Below are 13,262 nucleotides of genomic sequence, written 5' to 3' on the forward strand. Positions count from 1 at the left end.
TGTAGTCCATGTCACGGACTGCGCAGCCCCTACCGCGGGAGGTACGAGTCCTCCGTTGGGCATGGGTCTGTGTGTTGTTCTTAGCATAAGTTGGTTTAAGTTAGATTAAGTAGTGTGTAAGTCTACAGATCGATGACCTCAGCAGTTTGGTGCCTTAGAAATTCACACACATTTGAACATTTGAACATTCAACGTGTAGTGTTATGGAAGACACTTTGTTTTACCCAAAATAGTCTTTATCGTCAAAAACAGATGAATTACAGAAACATATAAAGCGAATTTAACTTACGCGTTCCACTGATCAGTCTCATGGTAACCGTTATGATGTGGAACATTTCAAGTGCATAAATGTATAACAAATGCACACATGAATCAAGTTTTTTTTTAAAAAAAAAAGCTTAAAATTTTTATTACCTGCCCCATTTCCTTAAATGGCACAAAATGCATATATTATACCTACAGATTCATTTATTCCCATTCAAGAATTTACCCGTCGTATAGAAGGAGTTGTCAAGGAGATACGATTTCAATCTATTTTTAAGTGTTACTGCTGTCTGTCAGACATCTTATTTCATCTGGTAATTCATCGAAAAGCTTTACAGTAGCATATTTTACCCCATTCTTTGCCAAAGACAGGTTAAGTAGAGGATAGTGTAAGTTTCTTCTGGTATTACAATCATGAATGTCACTATTGTTTTTAAAATGGTGCATGTTGTTGAACACAAATTTCACTGCTGAGTAAATGTACTGTGAGGCTGTTGTAAGAATTCCTAACCTTTTAAAGAGATGCCTCCAAGATGTGTGACTACGAGCCCCCACACATTATTCCAAGCATTTTCTTTTGAGCAGTGAATAGTTCTCAACTAAGTGTTGAGTTACCCCAAAATATTATTCCGTATGACATCAGAGAGTGAAAGAATGCAAAGTATGTTAGCTTGCTAATTTCTGTATCCTCAAAAGTAGCAATTATTGTAATTGCAAAAGTTGCTGAAACTAGTCTCTTTAGGAGCTCCAAAATATGAATTTTCCAATTAAGATTCTCATCTGTATGTACACCCAAAAACTTAGTATGCTCTACCCTGGCTACTGACTTACGTTGATGTGTTATATTTATTGAAGAAACTGTACTGCTTGCAGTAGAAAGTGTTTCCAATGTATGTTGTTTGTTAATTATACGCTGAAATCTATCGACACCTAATTCACTTCTTGCGCACGATGTAAGTGCTACTGTCTGTGTCTCATAATCCGTATCGGCACGCATTCTGTAAAATTAGAGCTCATTTTGGTTAACTTTTACCATCGATGCGAATTTTCTTACACAATAAAAAATTTGCAACAATAATAAAATGTTGAGATAAACCCTAAGCTATTTGAGTTTGGGGCGCTCAAAATACATGATATTAGCACCTGTAAAGGTTACAGACTTAGACGCAGCCGCGTCGTTCGACTACTTGTAAGAGCTGGTGCTACTGCGGGGTCAGGACACGTCGGCCTCAGAGAGCCTCCCCCCCCCCCCCCCCCCCCCAACGCCTTACTGGCATAACGTCGTTGGCCGCCTGCACGGATAGATCTGTTTCCAACGTGCGTGGTTTCAGCGCAGAATTTACGTTCTTTCTGGGCTCACAATGGCCTCTTGAGAAATCCATATTTTTTCGTGTCAGGACGACAGACACAGTTATGACGGGTCGGCGTAGTGAACGCGTTCATACACAGACATAAAAAAAGTTTTGCTTGACAACGGTTCCGAGAGTTCCGGAACCTGTACAGAAAATTGGAATAGAGATCAACAGAAACATCTGGTCTGAATCAGAGGCTGAGACGGTTCTGCGACCGTGTGGGCTGCAGATTCCTCGACTTGCGCCATAGGGTGGTGGGGTTTCGGGTTCCGCTGGATAGGTCAGGAGTCCACTACACGCAACAAGCGGCTACACGGGTAGCAGGGGTTGTGTGGCGTGGGCTGGGCGGTTTTTTAGGTTAGATGGCCTTGGGCAAGTACAGAAAGGGCAACAGCCTCAACGGGTGCGGGGCAAAGTCAGGACATGCGGGGACCAAGCAGCAATCGGTATTATAATTGTCAACTGTCGAAGCTGCGTTGGTAAAGTACCAGAACTTCAAGCGCTGATAGAAAGCACCGAAGCTGAAATCGTTATAGATACAGAAAGCTGGCTTAAGCCAGAGATAAATTCTGCCGAAATTTTTACAAAGGTACAGACGGTGTTTAGAAAGGATAGATTGCATGCAACCGGTGGTGGAGTGTTCGTCGCTGTTAGTAGTAGTTTATCCTGTAGTGAAGTAGAAGTGGATAGTTCCTGTGAATTATTATGGGTGGAGGTTATACTCAACAACCGAGCTAGGTTAATAATTGGCTCCTTTTACCGACCTCCCGACTCAGCAGCATTAGTGGCAGAACAACTGAGAGAAAATTTGGAATACATTTCACATAAATTTTCTCAGCATGTTATAGTCTTAGGTGGATATTTCAATTTACCAGATATAGACTGGGACACTCAGATGTTTAGGACGGGTGGTAGGGACAGAGCATCGAGTGACCTTATACTGAGTGCACTATCCGAAAATTACCTCGAGCAATTAAACAGAGAATCGACTCGTGGAGATAACATCTTGGACCTACTGATAACAAACAGACCCGAACTTTTCGACTCTTTAAGTGCAGAACAGGGAATCAGTGATCATAATGCCGTTGCAGCATCCCTGAATATGGAAGTTAATAGGAATATAAAAAAAGGGAGGAAGGTTTATCTGTTTAGCAAGAGTAATAGAAGGCAGATTCCAGACTACCTAACAGATCAAAACGAAAATATCTGTTCCGACACTGACAATGTTGAGTGTTTATGGAAAAAGTTCAAGGCAATCGTAAAATGCGTTTTAGACCGGTACGTGCCGAGTAAAACTGTGAGGGACGGGAAAAACCCACCGTGGTACAACAACAAAGTTAGGAAACTACTGCGAAAGCAACGAGAGCTTCACTCCAAGTTTAAACGCAGCCAAAACCTCTCAGACAAACAGAAGCTAAACGATGTCAAAGTTAGCGTAAGGAGGGCTATGCGTGAAGCGTTCAGTGAATTCGAAAGTAAAATTCTATGTACCGACTTGACAGAAAGTCCTAGGAAGTTCTGGTCTTACGTTAAATCAGTAAGTGGCTCGAAACAGCATATCCAGACACTCCGGGATGATGATGGCAATGAAACAGAGGATGACACGCGTAAAGCTGAAATACTAAACACCTTTTTCCAAAGCTGTTTCACAGAGGAAGACCGCACTGCAGTTCCTTCTCTAAATCCTTGCACAAACGAAAAAATTGCTGACATCGAAATAAGTGTCCAAGGAATAGAAAAGCAACTGGAATCACTCAATAGAGGAAAGTCCACTGGACCTGACGGGATACCAGTTCGATTCTACACAGAGTACGCGAAAGTACTTGCCCCCCTTCTAACAGCTGTGTACCGTAAGTCTCTAGAGGAACGGAGGGTTCCAAATGATTGGAAAAGAGCACAGGTAGTCCCAGTCTTCAAGAAGGGTCGTCGAGCAGATGCGCAAAACTATAGACCTATATCTCTGACGTCGATCTGTTGTAGAATTTTAGAACATGTTTTTTGCTCGAGTATCATGTCGTTTTTGGAAACCCAGAATCTACTAGGTAGGAATCAACATGGATTCCGGAAACAGCGATCGTGTGAGACCCAACTCGCTTTATTTGTTCATGAGACCCAGAAAATATTAGATACAGGTTCCCAGGTAGATGCTATTTTTCTTGACTTCCGGAAGGCGTTCGATACAGTTCCGCACTGTCGCCTGATAAACAAAGTAAGAGCCTACGGAATATCAGACCAGCTGTGTGGCTGGATTGAAGAGTTTTTAGCAAACAGAACACAGCATGTTGTTATCAATGGAGAGACGTCTACAGACGTTAAAGTAACCTCTGGCGTGCCACAGGGGAGTGTTATGGGACCATTGCTTTTCACAATATATATAAATGACCTAGTAGATAGTGTCGGAAGTTCCATGCGGCTTTTCGCGGATGATGCTGTAGTATACAGAGAAGTTGCAGCATTAGAAAATTGTAGCGAAATGCAGGAAGATCTGCAGCGGATAGGCAGTTGGTGCAGGGAGTGGCAACTGTCCCTTAACATAGACAAATGTAATGTATTGCGAATACATAGAAAGAAGGATCCTTTATTGTATGATTATATGATAGCGGAACAAACACTGGTAGCAGTTACTTCTGTAAAATATCTGGAAGTATGCGTGCGGAACGATTTGAAGTGGAATGATCATATAAAATTAATTGTTGGTAAGGTGGGTACCAGGTTGAGATTCATTGGGAGAGTCCTTAGAAAATATAGTCCATCAACAAAGGAGGTGGCTTACAGAACACTCGTTCGACCTATACTTGAGTATTGCTCATCAGTGTGGGATCCGTGCCAGATCGGGTTGACGGAGGAGATAGAGAAGATCCAAAGAAGAGCGGCGCGTTTCGTCACAGGGTTATTTGGTAACCGTGAGAGCGTTACGGAGATGTTTAATAAACTCAAATGGCAGACTCTGCAAGAGAGGCGCTCTGCATCGCGGTGTAGCTTGCTCGCCAGGTTTCGAGAGGGTGCGTTTCTGGATGAGGTATCGAATATATTGCTTCCCCCTACTTATACCTCCCGAGGAGATCACGAATGTAAAATTAGAGAGATTAGAGCGCGCACGGAGGCTTTCAGACAGTCGTTCTTCCCACGAACCATACGCGACTGGAACAGGAAAGGGAGGTAATGACAGTGGCACGTAAAGTGCCCTTCGCCACACACCGTTGGGTGGCTTGCGGAGCATAAATGTAGATGTAGATGTAGATTTTCGCCCTTTTTATTGCTCATGATAACCACACATCGCATGTTGTACCACCATACAGGGAGACCTTCAGAGGTGGTGTCCAGATTGCTGTACACACCGGTACTTCTAATACCCAATAGCACGTACTCTTGCATTGATGCATGCCTGTATTCGTCGTGGCATAATATCCACAAGTTCATAAAGTCACTGTTGGTCCAGCTAGTCCCACTGCTCAACGGCGATTCGGCGTGGACCCCTCAGAGTAGTTGGTGGGTCACGACGTCCATAAACAGCCCTTTTCAATCTATCCCAGGCATTTTTGATAGGTTTAATGTCTGGAGAACATGTTGGGCATTCTAGTCGAACGATGTCGTTACCCTTAAGGAAGCGTTTCACAAGATGTGCACGATGGGGCCGCGAATTGTCGTCTATGAAGACGAATGCCTCTCCAGTATTGTTATGATATGGTGGCACTATCGGTCTGAGGATGGCATTCACGTATCGTACAGCGGTTACGGCGCCTTCTATGACCATCAGCGACGTACGTCGGCCCCACATAATGCCACCACATAACAGCAGGGAACCTTCACCTTGCTGCATTCGCTGGACAGTGTGTCTAGGGCGGGTTGCGTCCAAACACGTCTCCCACGATTGTCTGGTTGTAGGCATATGCGACACGTATTGATGAAGAGAACGTGATACCAATCCTGAGGTGTCCATTCAGCATGTTGTTGGGCCCATCTGTACCGCGCTGCGTAGTGTCGTGGTTGCAAAGATGGACCTCGCCATGGACTTCGGAAGTGAAGTTGCGCATCATGCAGCCTATTGCGCACAGTTTGATTCGTAACACGACGTCCTGTGGCTGCACGAAAAGTATTATTTAACGTGGTCGCGTAGCTATCAGGGTTTCTCCGAGCCATAATCCGTAGGTAGCGGTCATCCATTGCAGTAGTAGCCCTTGGGCGGCCTGAGCGAGGCATGTCCTCGACAGTTCCTGTCTCTCTGTATCTCCTGCACGTCCGAACAACATCGCTTTGGAAACAGTGCGGACGGGATCGAACCGCGGTATTGACAGTCTAGGCGTTGTTGAACTACTGACAACTCGACCCGTGTACCTCCTTCCTGGTGGGAACTGATCGGCTGGCGAACCCCTGCGTCTAATAGGCGATCCTCATGCATGGTTGTTTACATCTTTGGGCGGAGTTAGTGACATCTCTGAACAGTCAAAGGGACTGTGTCTGTGATATAGTGTCCACAGTCGACGCCTGTCTTCAGGAGTTCTGGGAACTGGGGCGATGCTAAACTTTTTTGTTCTTACAGGAATAAAGTGATGATGGTTAACAAAGTTCACGTATTTCTGCGCTTCATGCCCGCAATAATCCTGATAAATACCAAGGGAGGCTCTCAACCTAAGACACAAAACTCGTAACGGTTTTATACAGTCATAAATATCTGTCGTCGCTGACACGGGGAGGCCACGACGTTTGGAACGCGGATTTACTGCAAACTTCGTACACTCGTAGTACTCCATGAGGACAACAAAATGTGTAAGCAGTAGCGCGTACTTCTCAAGCGTTACTGAAAAAATAGCAAGATAATTTAGGTCGTCAAATATATATCAGTGCGTGGCCATTTTTACCATGAAGCTGCGGCAGCGGAGTGGTGCCGTCACGGTAGCTCAGCGTCTTCGATCAGACCGTTAGCAACTCTTTCTAAAAAAAAACTGAGCGAACAGATCATCGAACAAACTGAACGGGTATCATCGGACGTCAGCCTTGAACAAATTCAACGAACAAAATATTTTTTTTTAAAGTGGTTGGTGTTCAAGCCGGAAATACGAGTGAATGTTTTTTTTTTTTTTTTTGTCATCAGTCTACTGACTGGTTTGATGCGGCCCGCCACGAATTCCTTTCCTGTGCTAACCTCTTCATCTCAGAGTAGCACTTGCAACCTACGTCCTCAATTATTTGCTTGACGTATTCCAATCACTGCCTTCCTCTGCAGTTTTTGCCCTCTACAGCTCCCTCTAGTACCATGGAAGTCATTCCCTCATGTCTTAGCAGATGTCCTATCATCCTGTCCCTTCTCCTTATCAGTGTTTTCCACATATTCCTTTCCTCTCCGATTCTGGGTAGAACCTCCTCATTCCTTACCTTATCAGTCCACCTAATTTTCAACATTCGTCTATAGCACAACATCTCAAATGCTTCGATTCTCTCCTGTTCCGGTTTTCCCACAGTCCATGTTTCACTACCATACAATGCTGTACTCCAGACGTACATCCTCAGAAATTTCTTCCTCAAATTAAGGCCGGTATTTGATATTAGTAGACTTCTCTTGGTCAGAAATGCCTTTTTTGCCATAGCGAGTATGCTTTTGATGTCCTCCTTGCTCCGTCCGTCATTGGTTATTTTACTGCCTAGGTAGCAGAATTCCTTAACTTCATTGACTTCGTGACCATCAATCCTGATGTTAAGTTTCTCGCTGTTCTCATTTCTACTACTTCTCATTACCTTCGTCTTTCTCCGATTTACTCTCAAACCATGCTGTGTACTCATTAGACTGTTCATTCCGTTCAGCAGATCATTTAATTCTTCTTCACTTTCACTCAGGATAGCAATGTCATCAGCGAATCGTATCACTGATATCCTTTTACCTTGTATTTTAATTCCACTGCTAAACCTTTCTTTTATTTCCATCATTGCTTCCTCGATGTACAGATTGAAGAGTAGGGGCGAAAGGCTGCAGCCTTGTCTTACACCCTTCTTAATACGAGCACTTCGTTCTTGATAGTCCACTCGTATTATTGCCTCTTGGTTTTTGTACATATTGTATATGACCCGTCTCTCCCTACAGCTTACCCCTACCTGTTTCAGAATCTCGAACAGCTTGCACCATTTTATATTGTCGAATGCTTTTTCCACGTCGACAAATCCTATGAAAGTGTCTTGATTTCTCTTTAGCCTTGCTTCCATTATTAGCCGTAACGTCAGAATTGCCTCTCTCGTCCCTTTATTTTTTCTAAAGCCAAACTGATCGTCACCTAGCGCATTCTCAATTTTCTTTTCCAATCTTCTGTATATTATTCTTGTAAGCAGCTTCGATGCATGAGCTGTTAAGCTTATTGTGCGATAATTCTCGCACTTGTCAGCTCTTGCCGTTCTCGGAATTGTGTGGATGATGCTTTTCCGAAAGTCAGATGGTATCTCGCCAGACTCATATATTCTACACACCAACGTGAATAGTCGTTTTGTTGCCACTTCCCCCAATGATTTTAGAAATTCTGATGGAATGTTATCTATCCCTTCTGCCTTATTTGACCGTAAGTCCTCCAAAGCTCTTTTAAATTCCGATTCTAATACTGGATCCCCTATCTCTTCTAAATCGATTCCTGTTTCTTCTTCTATCACGTCAGACAAATCTTCACCCTCATAGAGCCTTTCAATGTATTCTTTCCACCTATCTGCTCTCTCCCCTGCATTTAACAGTGGAATTCCCGTTGCACTCTTAATGTTACCACCGTTGCTTTTAATGTCACCAAAGGTTGTTTTGACTTTCCTGTATGCTGAGTCTGTCCTTCCGACAGTCATATCTTTTTCGATGTCTTCACATTTTTCCTGCAGCCATTTCGTCTTAGCTTCCCAGCAATTCCTATTTATTTCATTCCTCAGCGACTTGTATTTCTGTATTCCTGATTTTACCGGAACATGTTTGTACTTCCTCCTTTCGTCAATCAACTGAAGTATCTCTTCTGTTACCCATGGTTTCTTCGCAGCTACCTTCTTTGTACCTATGTTTTCCTTCCCAACTTCTGTGATGGCCATTTTTAGAGATGTCCATTCCTCTTCAACTGTACTGCCTACTGCGCTATTCCTTATTGCTGTATCTACAGCGTTAGAGAACTTCGAACGTATCTCGTCATTCCTTAGTACTTCCGTATCCCACTTCTTTGCGTATTGATTCTTCCTGACTAATGTCTTGAACTTCAAGCTACTCTTCATCACTACTATATTGTGATCTGAGTCTATATCTGCTCCTGGGTACGCCTTACAATCCAGTATCTGATTTCGGAATCTCTATCTGACCATGATGTAATCTAATTGAAATCTTCCCGTATCTCCCGGCCTTTTCCAAGTATACCTCCTCCTCTTGTGATTCTTGAACAGGATATTCGCTATTACTAGCTGAAACTTGTTACAGAACTCAATTAGTCTTTCTCCTTTTTCATTCCTTGTCTCAAGCCCATATTCTCCTGTAATCTTTTCTTCTACTCCTTCCCCTACAACTGCATTCCAGTCGCCCATGACTATTAGATTTTCGTCCCCCTTTACATACTGCATTACCCTTTCAATATCTTCATACACTTTCTTTATCTGTTCATCTTCAGCTTGCGACGTCGGCATGTATACCTGAACTATCGTTGTCGGTGTTGGTCTGCTGTCGATTCTGATTAGAACAACCCGGTCACTGAACTGTTCACAGTAACACACCCTCTGCCCTACCTTCCTATTCATAACGAATCCTACACCTGTTATACCATTTTCTGCTGCTGTTAATATTACCCGATACTCATCTGACCAGAAATCCATGGCTTCCTTCCACTTCACTTCACTGACCCCTACTATATCTAGATTGAGCCTTTGCATTTCCCTTTTCATTTTTTCTAGTTTCCCTACCACATTCAAGCTTCTGACATTCCACGCCCCGACTCGTAGAACGTTATTCTTTCGTAGATTATTCAATCTTTTTCTCATGGTAACCTCCCCCTTGGCAGTCCCCTCCCGGAGATCCGAAAAGGGGACTATTCCGGAATCTTTTGCCAATGGAGAGATCATCATGACACTTCTTCAATTACAGGCCACATGTCCTGTGGATACACGTTACGTGTCTTTAATCCAGTGGTTTCCATTGCCTTCTGCATCCTCATGTCGTTGATCATTGCTGATTCTTCCGCCTTTAGGGGCAATTTCCCATCCCTAGGACAAGAGAGTGCCCTGAACCTCTATCCGCTCCTCCGCCCTCTTTGACAAGGCCGTTGGCAGAATGAGGGTGACTTCTTATGCCGGAAGTCTTCGGCCGCCAATGCTGATTATTTATCAAAATTTAGGCAGTGGCAGGGATCGAACCCGGGACCGAAGACGCTTTGATTATGAATCAAAGACGCTACCCCTAGACCACGGGACCCCTCGCGTGTGAAATATAATATTCATAACTTTGGAGTAATAAACGACCAAACACATGAAGTGATACTGAAAATGTATGCTTGTCCGTGTCTTCAAAACTGTTCGTATTTAATCGAAAGGGAACGAGAAATCGCTTCTCGGAAGACGCTATTAAAGTACACTCATACTGCATATCCAATTATCAGCACCGATTTTTAAGGAAATACTGCGTAATGCATCGTTTGCTTCCAAATTATCGTCTGAAAGAGAGGTTCTTGAAAATGTTAACGAGAATTGTTTTTCCAAGGAAAACGTCACACGACCTTGCGTATGCGGAAACATAGCATTTATTCAATGCAACTGGTGCCGTTTAACTTTATGTTTTCCATGTTTTTACGAAAAATACCATCCTGCAACTTTTAATGTCGAAAGCGACGATTAATTGTACATTTGTCGAAAGCCGTCTGTGCCGGTCAAAACTTGGAAGTAACAAGTCGTTTCGGACTCCTTCCACGTATAAGGGATTTCTCAAATCACGGACAAGCATACATTTTCAGTATCACTTTATACGTTTGGTCGTTTACTAGTCGATAGTTATGAATATTACATTATCTGTGATAATAAAAATTTGTAGACTGCCAAATAAAATTGTAAATTTAATAAAAGTTCATCCGATTACACGTATATTCCCCATTATATAAATTGTAATATAAATAGTAAAGAAAATAACTGTGTTGAAAATAAAAAAAAAAACAGACGAACTGGACTCGATCCAGTGATTACGGGGCTTGAACGCTAACCACTCGGCTGCCGCCGCTTCGTGGTGAAAATGGCCACGCACAGGTACGTATTTGACGACTAAAATTATCTTGCGATTTTCTCAATAACGCTTGAGAAGTACGCGCTAATGCTTACACATTTTGTTGTCCTCATGGAATACTACGAGTGTACGAAGTTTGCAGTAAATTCGCATTCCAAACGTCGTGGCCTCCCCTTGAGAGTGACCTTAAAATCTAGTAGAATCTTTCTTGTTTATACGTTGACACAACACTAATAGGCATACTGCCTAAGTACTTATTTGTCTAAAATAGAATAAATGCGAGGCAGTTTTGTTTTGGAATTGGAACGAAATTCTGAATTACCAAGCACGCAGTTATTTTGCTGTAGGAAAAGAGACAGACATGGAAATACCATAAAACACTAGCGATAAATCGCCCATTCCCTGGCGAGTACTAATTAGAGAAATCCGATGAAATCTTAAAGAAGGTTCCTATCGTCAGCTTTACTGGTGGTGGCAGTGAAGACGGTTCCAGAGACTTCCAGCCAGCAGGGCAGCCCAACCTCCTGATGTCATGGTTGACTCACCTGCTGCAGCGCGAAGTCAGCGAGCGAGCGAGGGAGAAATTGGTACCCCTACACAACAGAGTGTCTGCAGCCGAAATTTGAACGTAACGGCCTTAAAATTTACTGATATTTGCGATGTTGTGGCTTCATTAATTTAATTGTCCGGTGGACATGAAAAATGATCTGTCCCCATGATTCCTTTAGACTGTCGTGAGACCTATTCGCTGCGTGTGTCAGGGAGATTATGTGTTGAAATTTGTCGCTGTCCTGAAAGATTTATTTGTTTTAGTGTGCACATTAAGAAGGTAATATGAAGACGTCGGCTGTAAACAACGGTAAGGAACAGTTTATGATAAAAGGGTTGTTACATATAAAACATGGTACGTGGTTTACTTTATTCATATTACTTGATATTTCCACACTAAACCAATAAATGGCAGCTCTGTCTCTAATTTCAGATTCTCACTAATGGCAAATTCGTCGGGACGTGTGCATATAAACGCTGTTAGTCGCCGTAAACACGACTGCTACTAGTACTGTTAGTAGTAGTAGTCGTAGTCGTAGTAATAGGAGGAGGAGTAACAGTAGTAGTAGCGTGTGCGGGTTCATGACAGGAAAATGCCTTTCAGGGACGACTTGTACAGATCCGATGATCATGTGGATAACTACATATCAGATAAAGATCCTGAATATATTCCTGGACAGCAAATGAGCTCCAAAAGTTGTTTTTAATCAAGTAAATTTTAGTAATTCTTTAAGTAAGAAAACGATGTTGTGTCCCTTACCATAGATTACGTGAATTTACGTGACAGTGTGATGGCAGAAATGTTAAGGACTATCCTTCTCCACCTGCTATAGTAAGGCGACAATAAAATTAATTACATATTGTGCTGACTCACAGATTAATTTTTGACGTTCTTGTACTTTATTATTGCCAAAATTGGTAATACAAATCTCAGTATCATAAAGAGAAACAGTTTGGACCTTTAAAATTTCTATTTTTGAGAGGTGTCACAGTAACATTTTTGTACCTCACCCAATAAGTAAACGGTAGTAAATCGGTGTTAAGCCATTCTAAGTGCACTTAGTTGGCAAGTAACGCATTTTAATGAACAAAACATTGGATACAATTTACGATTTGAAAATATATCGTCACTGTAGAAATACTGTAAATAATCAGTTAGCACTCGGTCTTCAGGCCACAAGCGGCCCATCGGGACCATCCGGCCGCCGTGTCATCCTCAGATAAGGATGCGGATAGGACGGCCGTGTGGTCAGCACATCGCTCTCCTGGTCGTTACGATGGTCTTCTTTGACCGGAGCTGCTACCGTTCGGTCGAGTAGCTCCTCAATTGGCACCACGAGGCTGAGTGTACCTCGAAAAATGGCAACAGCGAGTGGCGGCCCGGATGGTCACCCATCCAAGTGCCGGCCACGCCCGACAGCGCTTAACTTCGATGATCGGACGGGAACCGGTGTATCCACCGCGGAAAGGCCGTTGCCCAGATAATGAGTTACCTGAACTAATAAATCACAGTGGATATACTTCAAATATCTTATTTATCAGATATTATTGAAACTTTACTGTGCACTTCTCGAAATAATCATCCTTTCCCCTTAGCATTATTTACAGTTGAGGTCTTTATACGCCGAAATTATGTCAGTGATGTCTTTACTCACATTCTTGCTGAATACATGCTTGTCTGGCACGCAGAGAACAGGATTAAATATACCACCATCATTTCACATTTTCACATTAAAGTGAAACATCTTTAATAAAGTTTTGATAATTTCTGGAACATATTGATTACATGGCGCATGTTTAACAGACCCTACAAACGAAACATTGGATCATCGCTTTTCTTCTTAATTACTTACTTTACTTTAAAATAAATGAGCATGATGATGAAGAACCTATGT

General features: G+C 42.7%; 1 pseudogene; it reads right to left on the reverse strand.

The window, feature by feature from the left end:
• Positions 1-12,727: 12,727 nt before the first annotated feature.
• Positions 12,728-12,845, reverse strand: LOC126482806 (5S ribosomal RNA; annotated as a pseudogene).
• Between the last annotated feature and the right edge of the window lie 417 nt (positions 12,846-13,262).

This window comes from Schistocerca serialis, chromosome 5 (genome assembly GCF_023864345.2).
Source record: "Schistocerca serialis cubense isolate TAMUIC-IGC-003099 chromosome 5, iqSchSeri2.2, whole genome shotgun sequence".
NCBI classification, from domain to species: domain Eukaryota; kingdom Metazoa; phylum Arthropoda; class Insecta; order Orthoptera; family Acrididae; genus Schistocerca; species Schistocerca serialis.